Source organism: Hydractinia symbiolongicarpus, chromosome 1 (assembly GCF_029227915.1).
Source record: "Hydractinia symbiolongicarpus strain clone_291-10 chromosome 1, HSymV2.1, whole genome shotgun sequence".
NCBI lineage: Eukaryota > Metazoa > Cnidaria > Hydrozoa > Anthoathecata > Hydractiniidae > Hydractinia > Hydractinia symbiolongicarpus.
Genome location: NC_079875.1, coordinates 38,703,392 through 38,709,077, shown reverse-complemented (window position 1 = coordinate 38,709,077; position 5,686 = coordinate 38,703,392). Strand labels below are relative to the sequence as shown.

General features: G+C 36.9%; 1 non-coding gene and 1 pseudogene across 1 annotated transcript in view; both read left to right on the top strand.

The window, feature by feature from the left end:
• The window catches only part of LOC130620765 (large subunit ribosomal RNA), a 7,404-nt pseudogene extending 3,360 nt beyond the window's left edge, over positions 1 to 4,044 (top strand).
• A 1,128-nt stretch (positions 4,045 to 5,172) lies between these two features.
• The window catches only part of LOC130660332 (small subunit ribosomal RNA), a 1,802-nt gene continuing 1,288 nt past the window's right edge, over positions 5,173 to 5,686 (top strand). The window contains exon 1 of the ribosomal RNA XR_008987536.1: positions 5,173 to 5,686. This exon is cut by the window's right edge and continues 1,288 nt beyond it. This is a non-coding gene — a ribosomal RNA (small subunit ribosomal RNA).

The window sequence follows — 5,686 nt, the reverse complement described above, 5'->3', positions numbered from 1 at the left end:
GTCGGAAACCCCACCACCCAGTCCCTGTTTTCATAAACACTACAGCGCCAACTCCCTTATACATCACCCTTCATATCTCTGAAGCCCTACAGGCAGAAACGATAAAAATATTTCTCCAAGTTGACAGTTTTTGCAAAATTTATTTACGCATTAATAGTTCAGAAGTTTCGCTAATTTGTTTTATATTTCGATTGTCAAATTGTCATCGTGTACCAACTGACACAAGGCTTTCAACCACAAAACCAGAAAAACTGAAAATTAAAAGAAAGTCGCGGAACGGAAATACTTCAACACGAAAAAATTCCGTAAAATAGCCGAAAATAAAAATTCAACTGCTTATCTTGATACAATAGCGGCCTCGTTTGAGCTCTAGTTTTTTTAATACGTTTTATCTGTTCTTCGTGTACCTAGTGACAGAAGGGTTTTAACAAAGAAGAAATGTAACATACAAAAAATGTCGTTGAACGAAAATACTTCAGCCAGTCAAATTTCCGTAAATTAATGGAAAATTGAAATTCAACTGCTTATTTTGATACAAGAACAGCCTCGTTTGAGTTCTTGTTTCTTTAATACCTTTTATCTGTTCCCCGTGTACGTAGTGATAAAAGGGTTTTAATAAAGAAGAACTGTAACATACAAAAAATGTCGTTGAGAAGAAATACTTCAGCACGTCAAGTTTCCGTAAAATAACCGCAAATTGAAATTCAACTGCCCGTTTTAATACAATACCAGACTCGTTTGAGTTCTAGTTTTTTTAATTCGTTTTATCTGTTCTTCGTGTACTTAGTGACAGAAGGTTTTTAATAAAGAGGAACTGTAACATACAAAAAATGTCGTTGACGGGAAATACTTCAGCAGGTCAAATTTGCGTAAAATAATGAAAAATTGAAATTTAACTGCCTGTTTTGATACAATAACAGCCTAGTTTGAGTTCTAGTTTTTTTAATTCGTTTTATCTATTCTTCGTGTACCTAGTGACAGAACGGTTTTAATAAAGAAGAACTGTAACATCCAAAATATGTCGTTGAAAAGAAAAACTTCAGCACGTCAAATTTCCGTGAAATAGCAGAAAATTGAAATTCAGCGGCTTATTTTGATACAAGAACAGCCTCGTTTGAGTTCTTGTTTTTTTAATTCGTTTTATCTATTCTTCGTGTACCTAGTGACGGAACGGTTTTAATAAAGAAGAACTGTAACATACAAAAAATGTCGTTGACGGGAAATAATTCAGCATGTCAAATTTCCGTGAAATAGCAGAAAACTGAAATTCAACTGCTTATTTTGATACAAGAACAGCCTCGTTTGAGTTCTAGTTTTTTTAATTCGTTTTATCTGTTCTTCGTGTACCTAGTGACAGAACGGTTTTAATAAAGAAGAACTGTAACATCCAAAATATGTCGTTGAAAAGAAAAACTTCAGCACGTCAAATTTCCGTGAAATAGCAGAAAATTGAAATTCAGCGGCTTATTTTGATACAAGAACAGCCTCGTTTGAGTTCTTGTTTTTTTAATTCGTTTTATCTATTCTTCGTGTACCTAGTGACGGAACGGTTTTAATAAAGAAGAACTGTAACATACAAAAAATGTCGTTGACGGGAAATAATTCAGCATGTCAAATTTCCGTGAAATAGCAGAAAACTGAAATTCAACTGCTTATTTTGATACAAGAACAGCCTCGTTTGAGTTCTAGTTTTTTTAATTCGTTTTATCTGTTCTTCGTGTACCTAGTGATAGAAGGGTTTTAATAAAGAGGAACTGTAACATCCAAAATATGTCGTTGAGAAGAAATACTTCAGCAGATCAAATTTCCGTAAAATAGCAGAAAATTGAAATTCAACTGCCGGTTTTGATACAATAACAGCCTCGTTTGAGTTCTAGTTTTTTTAACTCGTTTTATCTATTCTTTGTGTGCCTAGTGACAGAACGGTTTTAATAAAGAAGAACTGTAACATCCAAAATATGTCGTTGAAAAGAAATACTTCAGCACGTCAAATTTCCGTGAAATAGCAGAAAATTGAAATCCAACGGCTTATTTTGATACAAGAACAGCCTCGTTTGAGTTCTTGTTTTTTAATTCGTTTTATCTATTCTTCGTGTACCTAGTGACAGAACGGTTTTAATAAAGAAGAACTGTAACATCAAAAATATGTCGTTGAAAAGAAATACTTCAGCACGTCAAATTTCCGTGAAATAGCAGAAAATTGAAATTCAACGGCTTATTTTGATACAAGAACAGCCTCGTTTGAGTTCTAGTTTTTTTAACACGTTTTAGATTTTTTGTAGACCTGAAGAATACATATGTAAAACTGTGAATATGAAGTACCACGAGATAACAACATCATAAAACGATGTTATGGGTCGCGAAAAATGCTAAAACGCATCTTTTTCCTTGTTAAAACAGCAATTGTGAGAAATTGAAACGCTATGATTCTGCAACGTAAAGTCAAATGGCAATTATTTTCTCCAGGCGTTGAGAGGTTAACGTGGTGAGTATTTGTGTAAAATATTGCGTTCAATAATAATTGTGCAAGGCCAATATTGCATGTTAAACATGCCAATACGTGCGTTTTCACCAAATTAGGGAAAAATCGGAAAAATCGGAAATCCCGAACGACATGTCGGATTGGCTTTATATTTGGCACAATGAACCATCTTGACATGACAAAGGTTCACACGAATTTTTTTTCAAAAAAACGCTGACGTCAGCATTTTATTTGGCCTTGAATGTTTGACATTTTAGGGCTTCTGGACCCCCGCAGAGCCACAAATCGGGAATTTGTGCTCCTACCCGGTTTTAGCCTGAAGTGTTTTACATATCTGCCAAAGATTTAAGAAATACCTTCAATATTTCAGAAGCTATAGCGATTTACCTGTTTTTAAAAAGACCAAAAAAAGTAAGGCCCCAAAACAGGTACTTCCGGTTGACCTTTGACCTCCAAATTTTGCATGGTAATAGATCTCCAAATTTGCTACCATGAAATTCTTGTCCGTTTTTTATAAAAATGCTGACGTCAGCAGTTAAAATTTTTTGAAATTTTAGAATTTATGAAGGTTTGACCGTGCACTTTGTGACGTCATAAGTCTGGTTCTAGCCAAAGTCACACAAAAATATTCCGCCATTTTTCTTAAAATGCCTTTGTTTATAAGTTTGCTTTTTATGATTTCGTTAAAACGTTGTAGTTACTGAGAAAAAATTGTCAAAAAATGCATGTAAGAACCGTCCTATACAAAACACACTGGACGGTTTCTATTGTCAAAAACATTAAACTGTTAATAACATGAGAACGAGGCTTTCCAGCACCAAGGTTCTACAGGCAATTTTTCTTCTTACTAAATGGCCTATCCACTGACAAATATCTGCATCTACTTTTAAATGTTTCACAAAAGTTATTACTATTATATAAGTAAAATGATGACATTATGTTTAATAAGAGAGTATTATCAGATACGTATGTGTGAAACGGTGAAGTCTTAAGTAATAACTGGCTTGTGGCAGCCAAGCGTTCATAGCGACGTTGCTTTTTGATCCTTCGATGTCGGCTCTTCCTATCATTGTGAAGCAGAATTCACCAAGTGTTGGATTGTTCACCCACTAATAGGGAACGTGAGCTGGGTTTAGACCGTCGTGAGACAGGTTAGTTTTACCCTACTGATGAAGTGTTGTTGCAATAGTAATTCTGCTCAGTACGAGAGGAACCGCAGATTCAGACAATTGGCATTTGCACTTGCTTGAAAAAGCAATGGTGCGAAGCTACCATCTGTTGGATTATGACTGAACGCCTCTAAGTCAGAATCCGTGCTAGAAAGCAATGATAATTACCTCTGGATAATCTTAGGCGAACAAGAATAGAACGGCTTCTGTCGTTCCTAAGTCCCAATGCACTGAGTCGGAGAAAAACCGTCGAGGTGCTGCAACTATCAAAATCTAAAATTTCCAGAGATAAATCCTATGCAGACGACTTAAACAAGAACGTGGTATTGTAAAAAGTAGAGTAGCCTTTGTGCTACGATCTTCTGAGATTAAGCCTCTGTTCGACAGATTTGTCACTTTGTGACAAGTCCTTTTTTTAACCAACTGCTTTGTACCGTGGAGTACCAGTTATCTTGTGCTTACCTGAACTTTTTTTTTAAAAAAGGTGATGCGTGCGTGCTGTACCATTCATCTTTATCACCTCGGTTTAATATTTGGAGACACAGATGTATGGATTAAAAGTGTATGGATTAAAGGTGTATGGATTACAACTGTATCGATTACAACTGTATGTATAGATTACAAGTGTATGGATTACAGCAAGAATTACGGACTAGGGCTATGTTCAGGGTTAAGGTAAAGCCTAGGCTGGGGCCTAGGGGTAATGCTACTGCTTTGGATACGGTTGTGGGTCTTTTTTTTAAAAAAAAAATTTTGGTGGTGTGGCGTACCCTCTCACTTCTTCAATTTCTCAAGCCGTTTATGTGTTATGCCGTATTTTGTTATTTTCAGGTCCCATGAGGCTTAACCGTCATAAAAATATGTTCGGAATGTTGCTGGGCCTATCAGTAACAAACGCGCATGCGTTACGGCACATTCCGGTTAACTTTAAAAAAAATCGATTTTTTTTCCTAAGTCCCCACTTTAGTGTCAGAAACTGGAAAAACGTGCTATATAATGTAGAGAGGGTAGAACAGAGAAGCAATGAGAAATGAGTGAACTCGACTAGAGTTTGGTTGTTATTGTTTCTTTGTGACACAATCTCTTATGCGTTGGTATCAGAGTTTATTTGTGTTGCTGTAAAGACTGTTGAGTTGTCATTCAGTTCTTACGGTAATACGGCTCTGGCTCAAGCAATGAAATGCAAGTCAAATTTTGTTCTTGCAGGACATTACTTATGTGTGTGCACGGGCTAACTGCTAGTCAAGTAGTAGTTTGTAGTCTCTAAAGATAGTGATATCTTTCTCATTGGTGGCTCTTGTGATGTTGGCAGATGCTGTTCAACTGATCCTGGGTTACTGAGAAGGAACGGTAGAAGGGCAAACACTCTGAAGCGTATGAATTGCAGCTATTTCTAAAGAATTGGCTACGATTTTACGTTGACGATTGTAGATACGAACGCCTGCGCCTGCAACACGTTACGTATTGCAGGTTGTAGTGTGTTTAAGTGAATGTAGCTGCTTGCTATTTCACGACCGTAGTTACCTGGTTGATCCTGCCAGTAGTCATATGCTTGTCTCAAAGATTAAGCCATGCATGTCTAAGTATAAGCACTTGTACTGTGAAACTGCGAATGGCTCATTAAATCAGTTATCGTTTATTTGATTGTACTTTACTACATGGATACCTGTGGTAATTCTAGAGCTAATACATGCGAAAAATCCCGACTTCTGGAAGGGATGTATTTATTAGATTAAAAACCAATGCGAGTTTCGGCTCGTTTTCTTGGTGATTCATGATAACTTTTCGAATCGCATGGCCTTGCGCCGGCGATGTTTCATTCAAATTTCTGCCCTATCAACTGTCGATGGTAAGGTAGTGGCTTACCATGGTTGTAACGGGTGACGGAGAATTAGGGTTCGATTCCGGAGAGGGAGCCTGAGAAACGGCTACCACATCTAAGGAAGGCAGCAGGCACGAAAATTACCCAATCCCAACACGGGGAGGTAGTGACAAGAAATAACGATACGGGGTCTATATAGGCTTCGCAATTGGA